The sequence below is a fragment of the Lepidochelys olivacea genome, assembly GCF_965140295.1.
Source record: "Lepidochelys olivacea isolate rLepOli2 genome assembly, chromosome: 4".
Lineage (NCBI taxonomy): Eukaryota > Metazoa > Chordata > Testudines > Cheloniidae > Lepidochelys > Lepidochelys olivacea.
Genome location: NC_140414.1, coordinates 34,901,857 through 34,912,983, shown reverse-complemented (window position 1 = coordinate 34,912,983; position 11,127 = coordinate 34,901,857). Strand labels below are relative to the sequence as shown.

At 43.0% G+C, this 11,127-nt stretch overlaps 1 protein-coding gene across 1 annotated transcript in view; it reads right to left on the bottom strand.

The window, feature by feature from the left end:
• Window positions 1–2,519: 2,519 nt before the first annotated feature.
• Window positions 2,520–11,127, bottom strand: part of BANK1 (B cell scaffold protein with ankyrin repeats 1) — a 304,009-nt gene continuing 295,401 nt past the window's right edge. Inside the window, exon 17 of the mRNA XM_084625875.1 lies at window positions 2,520–2,896. The gene's annotated coding sequence lies outside the window, so the exon portion shown is untranslated. The remainder of the gene's footprint in view (window positions 2,897–11,127) is intronic.

Sequence of the window (11,127 nt, the reverse complement as noted above, 5' to 3'; positions counted from 1 at the left end):
TTGCTGTTCTTCTGACTTGTGGTGTTACTTTTGCAAAATTTCTAAAATTCTTAAATATCGCTCATGGGACTCCTTAGTCGAGCTAATATACATACATGCCCCTCCCCCCTTAGCAATATGGGAATGGCAGGTTGGTTGTGACCTCCTGTCACTTGTTGGGGGTTGCAACATCCGTGCTGAGAACCCAAGATCTACATATTCACAAAAAACAACCAGGAGTCTGAGCAGACTGAAGGAAACAAGAGAAAATACTCTAATTATTAACTCCAGAGAACTGTCATCTGATTTGCACCATCTCAATTTATACTATAAGCCCCTCAGAGCAAACACTATGTCATATAGCACTTACCTAATAATCAATAGCAAATTGATGCTCATTTGTACAAGTCTGGTGCCTGTATTAAGATTGAAGAATTAATGCCTATATTTTTACAAAATTTGGTCAGTCAGAGACAATGTCAAGCTGAATCTGTGCCCTCATGATATTTGTCATCAAAAGTAACAGCCTCACATAAATCATGGAAGAGACATGCAATAGCAAGTTGAACACAAGAAAAACAAAATTGGTGACTAAGACATATTATTTTCGAGAGTTTTAGCTGATCATTGTCGAAAATTGTTCTCCGAGAACAAATAGATTCTTCTTGAGCTCAGTGTGTCTATTAAGGCTTAGTCTTTCCCCAGTGCCCTCTTAGGATGTGACTGCGTGCTGTACTCACTCAGCCCCTCATCCAGCTGGTCCACTGTTCAAGTCTGGAGATGGAAAGTCAGCCTTCTGGCTCAGGTCCACTGGAGGTCACCTATTCCGGAGTTCAGGAGAAAAGAAACACAGGCCCAAACATGCCACAGGCCTCTCTTCCTTCAGGGTGACCGTGGCAATCCACACAGTCTGTCTTACTGTCACCAGGCAAGCAAATGACATGAGGTAACCATTGCTGTGTGTGTGGGGGTGGTGGTGGTGCGGGGGATTAAAAGGGGCAGCAGAGATTAGGAGTAAGAGCGGAACGAGAAACAGGCCGGAATCAAAACTTTCAGTCCAAACTAGAGCTGGTGGAAAAATATTTGTTTTTCCTAGTAAAACTAAACATTTCCAGCCCAAACCAATAGTTTTCAGGTTTTGGATTTTAATGAAAATGAGAAATTTGCTACAGAAAGCAGACACTTTTCACAAAAAATTACATTTAGCCAAAAACCCTATTTTCTATGGTGAAATGGTTTCAACAGAAAATTTTCAACCAGCCCTAATCACCTTAAAATTATACACAGGTGTGAGAGACAACTTCATGAGAATACCTCGTAAGATTTTGTTGGTGTCAAATCCAGACCTGAACTCTACTTTAAATCTAAGCCAGATCCAAACACTGGCTCCTCAGATCATCTCTGTTTGCAACAGTTCGCTTTCTTGTCACAAATAACTCTGATAAATCAGGGCAAATAGCAAGAAAAAGTCTTAGTAAACATGTTCACCCACCTGAATCGTGCCTCAATCTGACCATGGTCAGAGCTTTTTCTTTTTCATAGACATTGGTATTTGGTTCAGGGAGGAACTTTTATTCAAACATATTCAGGTGCTTGTGCATTAACAAGAATATTCACACTGGAAATGCTTACATTAGATCATCCAGTCAGGGAACACATACCATATCACATGACTTAGTTGCCTAATTACATAGCTAAAAGGGCAGATCGAGAATTCTGAATGTCTGATATGGCCCACTATGAACAGTGCATGAACAATGCACAGGCCTAAATGTGTTGAGGAAAATTATTTGCCAATCAATAATGAATAACCAAAATATTAGTAAAATTCATGATCTAAAAACTTGTTCTCAAATAGAAAATCCAACTACTAAATTGCTGGCAACAAACACTTCAATCAGTTCTAGCATTGTGTGAGTGCTACCTATAGGATACAGTACTGGCTAGACTGTAAATTGCATATACATACTTGTACATTTCCCTTGTGTGGATAAGAAGGGTCATTTCTTCAAATCTTGTAAGTTTTCCTGCACAACTGAGGGTGCTCACTTAAATCTCAGAGTCACTATATGAATGCAGACCACAATTTGAGTCAAATTCTGCTTGGTTATGCCTATCACTGCATATGTCTTACTGGGGTTGCATAGGTTTAACAGAGGTTAGAGCCTGGCTCTGTGTTTATAGTTTACCCTAGCCATGCTATTAAACATACATACACACACAAACAAACACAAACCTGCCTTGTAAACATTATTTTTTGTAATCATGCTTATAGCTGCAGATAACTTGTGCTGATTTACATCCAAATTTAATTTACAAAGATTCAGTTTGATGGCCGTTAGAAAGTAGCTCTAATTAGAATACAGCCATCCCTCCTGGCAAAAGAGGCAAGTTTCCTGTATAAACAGACATTACAAATGTGTATAAAAAAGTTTTAAACAATAGAAAGGAAAACATACAACTTCTCTGTATTTATAACTTCACCAGTTGTGTGCATGTGAGTCCATTTAAATGAAGCATCTTATTTAACTTTTTAGTGGCACTTTTTAGTTGCACTTCTCTAACAGTTTTGTAGCAAAGTTGAAATGAGTATAAAATATGATACACAAAACAAGGCACAGTTTTTTTCTTAACCTCACATTTAGAGAATCAACTGAAATAAACAGCAAGGAAAGAGTGTAAAATCTAGTGCTGACTTGTCAAGAAATTTTTATTTCTGCTTTCTTCAGCAATGCTGGACTTTTGCCAGGATCGTCCGAACCATATGATTCCAAGGTGCAGAAACTGCAGTGATGAGAGCATGGTCATTTTCTTAGCAATATGTGCAGTAGATTGAGCGTAAGTCAAGATGTAGATTGGATACGTGTGTGGGATGCTGAACGGAGGCAGCTGATGCAAGACAGAATGAAGAAGTGCACTGCAGGGAATAATAAAAAAATGCATATTATTGAATAAACTTTTAGCAATGGGTGGGTACGTGATCAAATGCAACATTTCTTGAAGGTTTAGATAAAGCATCAAGAGCATTAATTCTGCTCTCAGATCCACATCCAGGATTTCAAGTTTGGTCTTTCTACATGCTTAGAACTCAATTTGATAAAGGAGTGAACACCACATGAAAGCTGCAGTGCTGAAGACAGAAGAGAATTTGGCCAGAGAAGCTTACTTTTGAATGTTTATTTGTGTGAGGAGCGTTGCTAATTTGCATTTCACTAATGCATGTATTTTATGATTTACACTCAAATATGTCTTCCTTTCCATGCCCCGGCAAAAATGCAATAGCAGAATGTCAGTGTAAAATTATGAAGACATGGTTTCACACACCTGTCTTGCAAGACAACATACTAAAAAGGCTCAAATCCTCAGCTAGTTTAAATAGGAACAGATCCACTGACTTCAGTGTAGCTACACACATTTGCTCCAGCTGAGGATCTGCTTCAAAATTCATAGCAAAATGCTGGGAAGAATGTCATGGTATGAGGAATTATTTACATCTCTTTTAGGATTGTCCCACTTTGAAGGCTGCTGGTCTGATGTTAGAAAAAGTAACAAGAGTTATTTCAGGGATGAGTGGGGATGAGCCTGTCCTTGAAGACAGTGATAAATATCTATTGACTTAAGTGGTACAGGCCTATATCCTCCCAATTCCTTTTACTATGCTGTTGCATTAGTGGCCTGATTTGTCGAAGTTAAACAAAAAACACACAATCCTGTTTAGCATTCCTCTGACCGCTACCAATAAATGTATTTCATCACTTTGATTTCAGGTCAGAGAGGCATATAGGGCATGGCTGAAAGCCTGTTGAAAAAAATAGGAATCTTGCCATTGACGTTTTAAATCAGGAACGAAAAGCTCAGCCATCCAGATTTTATAAAGGATTTGAGAATTTTACCCCAAAATTGCATTTTCTCTTCTGTGGTGCATGCAAAATATATTCCATTTCCAACACTGTTTCTATCTTGCTGTTGACTTGGCAGGGCCAGAGGTGATGTAAAAGGAAGAAGTTGTAGCACACTCCTCTGTCATTCTTGTTCGTGCCATTCCACTTTTGTACAACAGGTAGCAGTACTCTCGCTATTTTATGCAGCAGGCATATGTGCCTCTCGATGAGCGTGTCCTGCTTTTCAAAAACACATGCCACTACCAGTGTGGTACTGCATTCTTTTGAACTGGGTCTCCAACTCAAATTTTGTCACAGTCAAAACCAGAAGGGTTCTGACTAAATCATTTTTTTGAAGGAGAGGGATAATGTATTTTGTCCATGACAATCTATTTTGTCATAAACAAGAACATGGGCAAAAATTGCTGAATACATTTTATCTTGCGAGTTATTCTCCCACATGTAATCCTCACTCCCACTATCCTTTCCTTTCTCACTGATGTAGCAATTTTCTAAAAGTGACAGATCACCGCTTGCTGATCCTGAGTTCTCCAGCTGCATGATTCATCTCACTTTAGCAATCTTCAGTTTACCTACTGTTTTAACTAACTTTTTCCTCCAGCTGTAGTTCCATCAGTTGAGATGAGGGTCCAGATCCTTAGTTAGTATAAGTTGCCGTAGCTCCACTGAAATCAATGGAGCTATGCCCAGTCACACCAGCTGAGGATCTGGCCTGAAATGTTGAAAAGGGAGGCAAGGTATTTAATGCAGTAATTTTAATTTGATTTAATTAATTTAATTAATTAATTAATTTTTAATTTAATTTTAAATCAGATGAAGTGAGCTGTAGCTCACGAAAGCTTATGCTCAAATAAATTTGTTAGTCTCTAAGGTGCCACAAGTACTCCTTCTCTTTTTGCGGATACAGACTAACACGGCTGCTACTCTGTAATTTGAATTTGTTCACTTTCAGGTCATGCTGAGCGCTATGTAACAGCCACTTGGAGTTTGCCAGCTTCTGGAGTTCCAGTCTGAGCCTTTAGGAGGCCCTTCCAAAAAGGACTACAAGTAAAATAGCTGCCCCAGTCCTCTGACCTCATTCTCGGCATGCTTGGAGTCAGAGGTAGGGACAGATGGTTCTAGAAACTCCTGCTGAGGCTGATAGGGAGGCGTCTGCATGGGACAATCTGTACAAGCAGTCCAAGGGACCAAAGACAAGCGGCTTAACAGCTCCCAATGAGGGAACAGCCTGATAGACACAGGGAGAGCATGTCGTTTCAGTTTTGAGTTTGGATGCTGGAGGGGAGAGAGTGCAGCTCACGGAGTCCCTGCTAAACTCCTACTTCCCTTGAAGTGAGTTTCGCTCTGCTCTGAGACTCTAGCTGCATAAACCAGGCAGTTTAGACACTGCAGCAGTCCACATCCAGAAGGAGAGAGCTGATCCAGCACTGGCTACTGAGAGCCAGCTGAAACCCCAGGAGTCTTCCAGACCCAGGAACCAGTGATCCCAGTTGGAGTCTGGAGAGGACCCTGCCCTACCCAGGGGTGAAGAAAAAGCAAGGTGACTTTTATTTAAGCCAGTCACTGCCACAGTGCTGCAATGCTCCATCTCAGGACATTGAACCTCAGCTGTACCATCTGCCTCAGAGCGATGCCAGGGAGGAACTGGGGTTTGCAAGTGTTGGGAGGCGGGGAATTCCTTTATTTTTACTATTCATTAATAATTAATGAACCTTAACCCTTCCATTGTCCAGATCCTATTTTCCCATTGCCAGTACAGTCCCCCTTTGTTATGCTGTTATTTCTAGTGTGTCATTCCTTTTCAGAGATTTGTTTTATTTACCTTATTGTTCCTTGCGTAATGGGCTTTACAGGCCTTGCAAGCTAGCAGTATTATAACTAATTTTCTCAAGGGGTCAGCAGGCCTGGGTCTATGGCAAAGTGAGGTGTCACTTTGAGTGGAGGCACCAGATGCCAGAAAAGAACCCAGGTCCCAAACCACATGAGGACAGGGCAGAAAATGCTCCAAATACTGGTGATCGCAAGCACCACAGAGAGAAAAGGGAGGAGTCTTAAGCCACACCTCAGGGATGGGGCTATAACTGTCTGTCTCAGGGAGTTTGGGGAAGGAGCTTAATAAGTGTGTTGGAGGGTGGGGAGGGAATCTTTATCTAACCTAAAAGCGGACTACTATCCAGAGATGCTGTGAGGAGCAATAAATCCTGAAGCCTTATTATCCTTTCATATCAGCATAAATCAGGACTGGAATCAGTGGTGTAAAACTGGTATAAGTGAGAGTAGGAGTCCCAAGAGAATGAGGCCAATAGTATCTATTCTAGGAGAGAACTTTTTGCTCAGGATTTTTCTGTAATTTGTTTTAACGTCACAGACTTCGGCTAGAAATGGACCTACTCTGACCAAATGCACCCTATCTTCACACCCTATACACCACTGTAATAATATTTGTACAAAATATGCCTTGTAAAGTATCATTTGAAAACTAAACTTGCTGGTCAATAGTATCATGATGAAATGTGGGCAGCAACGTTATATGTAGGGCCCTACCAAATTCACCATTTTGGTCAATTTCACGGTCATAGGATTTTAAACATCATAAATTTCATGATTTCAGCTATGTAAATCTGAAATTTCATGGTGTTGTAATTGTAGGGGTCCTGACCCTAAAAGGAGTTGGGTGTGTGCGGGGGTGTCTCAAGGTTTTTCTAGGGGTGGCTGCAGTACTGCTACCCTTACTTCTGTGCTGCTGCTGGCTGGAAGCCCAGCTCTGAAGCCAGAGCCATTGCCAGCAGCAGCGCAGAAGGAAGCATGGCATTGTATGGTATTGCCACCCTTACGTCTGTGCTGCTGCCTGCAGAGCTGCGCCCCCCATCAGCAGCTGTCGCTCTTCAGCCACCCAGCTCTGAAGGTAGCAATGCAGAAGCAAGCATGGCATGGTATAGTATTGCCACCATTACTTCTGCGCTGCTGCTGGCGGGGCGCTGCCTTCAGAGCCGGGCACCCGGCCAACAGCCACCACTCTCTGGCCAGCCAGCTCTGAAAGCAGTGCAGAAACAAGGGTAGCAATACCACGACCCCCCTAAAATAACCTTGTGACCCCCCTGCAACTCCCTTTTGGGTCAGGACCCCCAATTTGAGAAAGGCTGGTCTCCTGTGTGAAATCTGTATAGTATAGGGTAAAAGCACACAAAAGACCAGATTTCACAGTGGGAGACCAGATTTCACAGTCCATGATGCGTTTTTCATGGCCGTGAATTTGGTAGGGCCCTAATTATATGTACATTTTTAAACAGAAGCTGAAATTATCACTGAAATGTGTTTACCAGACAAACCCTAGAAGGTGGTCAACCTGTTCCTCAAAGACGGAAGACAAGCTGATGCCTCTAGCCAGGTGTCAAAGTTGATGGGCAATCACCGCTGAAGTGGCCTTTCTTTGTCAGCAAAGGGGGGCAGGAATAGATTGATTTGCATTTCAACAAACAACAACATGGAACCTCTTTCACCACGAGACTTCATGCCTCCATCCTTGGAGGCATGCTGGAAGGTACTTTATCTATGGGTAACTCTCAGGAAAATGCATTTCAAAGGTTGACTGGACTATAAAAGTCAGGGGCAAAGACTCCTCTCTTTCATCCAAGAAGACAAAGGAACCAGCCTTTGGACTTTGTGAGAGATACTGACTTGTAAATTTGATCAGAAATGATGATGGGAGCCTGTGGTAAGGATTTTACTTTGAACCAAGTCTAGTATCTTAAGTCTTAGCTACTATCTTTATTTCTCTTGTAACCAGTTCTGACTTTCATACCTTATACTTGCGTTCACTTAAAATCTCTCTTTGTTGATAAATAAACTTGTTTTATTCTTTAATAAAAACTAATCCAGTGTTGTGTTTAAACTGAATTGTTTGGTAATGCCAATTAAAGTAGCAAGCGGTCACACACTGACCCGTTTATAGGGGCAGTGGACCTATAATATCTGAACTGTCCAGGAGAGGACTGGACAGTGGAGAACACACGTTTTTATGGAAAATCCTGGACTCGGAATTTGGTGGGGCCACCCAGGCAATAGTAACCATGGTTGCTGGAAACCAGACTGTGGCTGGTGTGTTGCTGACAGGCTGCTGGGGTCAGAGTGGCTGGACCAAGACTGCAGCTATACACAGACACTCAGGGTGTGACCTGCATGCTGTTAGGCTGTTTGTGAGCGGCCCAGGTTGGGAATTACAACAGCAAGGCATCGTGAGGCACCCAAGTTGCAGGCCAAGTGGTGAAATACCCCGAATGGTCTGGACTGCACCCCACAATGTGATATCTACATAGGAGATGGTGTTTAAATTTGTTTCTGTTACTGCTTTTTACAGCTGAATAGTTTAACCTTGGCCCTTTCACTTTGCACAAACCTGTTAAATGCCAATGTTTTATCGTTTGTGACAAAGTTCCTCCTCTGCCTTGCTGGGTCCTGTGCTTTTTGGCAGATTTGCTCACCTCAGAGGTTCACAGGAGCCATCAGTTTGGCCAATTCTGCTAGAGGCTCAAACCTGCCATTCACTCAGCTAACCTCATCACTGGCCAGCATGGGGGAAATAGAGAACAATCCCACCTAGTGGGTCAGGGACAGGCCAGATCCCTTTCCAAATTAGACCTTCCCTTCTGGTGTTGCTCACAGACCAGGTCAACTCCTCCTGTGTCCAATCAGGAGTTGGGAAGAATGGGGGAAAGCCGGGCCCACCCTCTACACCGGGTTCCAGCCCAGGGCCCTGTGGATAGCATCTGTCTCCGTCTCCTGTATCAGCTGTGTGACAGCTACAACTCCCTGGGCTTCTTCCCCATAGCCTCCCCCCAGCACCTTCTTTATCCTCAGTACAGGATCTTCCTCCTAAAGCCTGATCACACTTGTACTCCTCAGACCGCCAACAGCATACTTTCTCACTCCCTGCTCCTTACACACCTTCCACTAACTGATGGGAGGTCCTTTTTAAACCAGGGGTCCTGATTAGTCTGCCTGCCATAACTGATTCTAGTATGTTCCTAATTGGCTCCAGGTGTCTTAATTAGCTTGCCTGTCTTAATTGGTTCTAGCAGGTTCCTGATTGCTCTAGCGCAGCCGCTGTTCTGGTCACTCAGGGAACAGGAAACTGTTCATCCAGTGGCCAGTATATTTGCCTTGTACCAGACTCCTGTACGGGCTTCGCCCGCCCACTTCCCGGATCCCAATAGGACCAGACTCCTGTACGGGCTTCGCCCGCCCACTTCCCGGATCCCAATAGGACCAGACTCCTGTACAGGCTTCGCCCGCCCACTTCCCGGATCCCAATAGGACCAGACTCCTGTACCCCACTGGTCTGGGTCTGTCACAAGCGATAAAGACTGAGTGAATGTAATATTGATTCCGTAGGCCAAGCTCTGCACTCAGAGCGAACACTTGTGGATTTCATTGACCTGTCTAAGAGCTGGGGACAAAGGGAGGTAGAAAATAGCATATTCAGCACCCATCTTTAAAGTCTCATCTGGCTAGGAACTGCATGAATGTCTTCAGAAGTCTCTTGGTGCAATGATGGTGTGTGGAAGTGAAGGCACTGATCTGGATAAGAAAGGGTGACACTGAAATGAAGCCAGCTGGATGGAGACAGGCTGAGTAATGCACGATAAACTGAAGTGGCCAGACAACACTGAGGGCTCATCTAATCCCAAAAGACACACAAACGCTCTGTTTGATTATAGAAGCAACAATAAAACAGGATAAAGTGCAGCTAAAAGCAATAGCTGCAGTGAGTCAAAAAAAGGTCATATTTTAAACTATAGTATTGGTGAAGCACAGGGCTGAGTTTTAGAAATGTGGGCTCAAAAAGCCTAAACAAAGGGAATAAATGGCATTGTTATAGACATTGGCTCATATTGTACATTCTCCTCCTGAGCAAAATGGTATGGAAGGGAACAAACTAATATAAAAACTTTGGTGTTTTGCTGTGTTCATTGAGGAAGTGCTTTCTTTCTCATGAGGTGGGGCACTGGCGGGTGTACAAAAGCAGAAGTGCTGCAAATATAAGCAGAGGGCAAGAGGCCACAGAACAATAATGGTCCAAGCCTATAGATCTCAGTCAGTAGCACAAAAAAAAACCCTTTCTTGTATCATCATCAGTCTCCCGGCACACCATCAATGGCAGCACAATACATTGTCTAGCCATTTCATGGCTACAGTCTGTGATCTTTCTAAGTGGGTTCACAGAGCAAGGAGCAGAAGTAAATATTGCTTCAACCAACATTAACTGTTAAAGCAACCTTAGCCCTGTAAGATATGTAGATTCTTCCTGGCAAACCAGTTCTCCAACCTCGCTCCCCACATACACACTGGAAATGAGTGAAAAGAATGTGATAGAATAATGATTACCTCTATCTTCCTGCCCCAGAAAGTACTGATGTTTTAACCATCCCTTTATTATCAGGAAAGAGGGAGCAGTGCCACCATCATGGAGGAGAAGAGATTAGAACGTGATCGAAACCTAGTTTCATGAGGAAGATCTATTTTCTTGTAATGTCTCTTTTCCATCTCTCTTCCATATGTTGAACGTCTCCCCTATTGTTCGGTTATTCCCCATATGGTGGTGTTCCTCCCACTTCCCATGTTACTTCCCTGCCATATGTGCTGTAGCAGCCGCAGTGGCAGAGTGTCCATGAAACTGACTGACAGTCCAATCTTGGAAGAGCCTGAATATTGCACTTCAGGGAGCAGGAAATCAATCAGGTTCACTGACACTATCAATCCACCCTCCTTCATTTAAGTGAAGGACAGCAAGTTTCAGAGAGCTTCATATTAAGATTACTTTTAAAGTGTTGAAAATAGGTTGTGCCACCCATTACCATACAGTGGTACTAATATAGTATAGTGCAGTGCTCCCCCTTGCTTAGTAACTCACATATTAAATTAAATGCAGTGCTATGGAGATATACCTATCCCATAGAATTGGAAGGGACCTTGAGAGGTCATTGAGTCCAGTCCCCTGCCTTCGCAGCAGGACCAAGTACTGTCCCCTATTCTTGCCCCAGATCTCACAGAACTCTCACCCTGGGTTTAGCAGGCCAATGCTCAAACTACGGAGCTATCCCTCCCCCCTCCAAGACAAGGTAATTGTTGGCTAAAGTTGAGCTTTATAATGGTGGCTACAATAGCCCATTTCGGAAGTCAGATGCAATATTAGTTTTAGTTAAAGGGGTATATTATCTCCTCCTCATAATAACATAATTCTGCCATT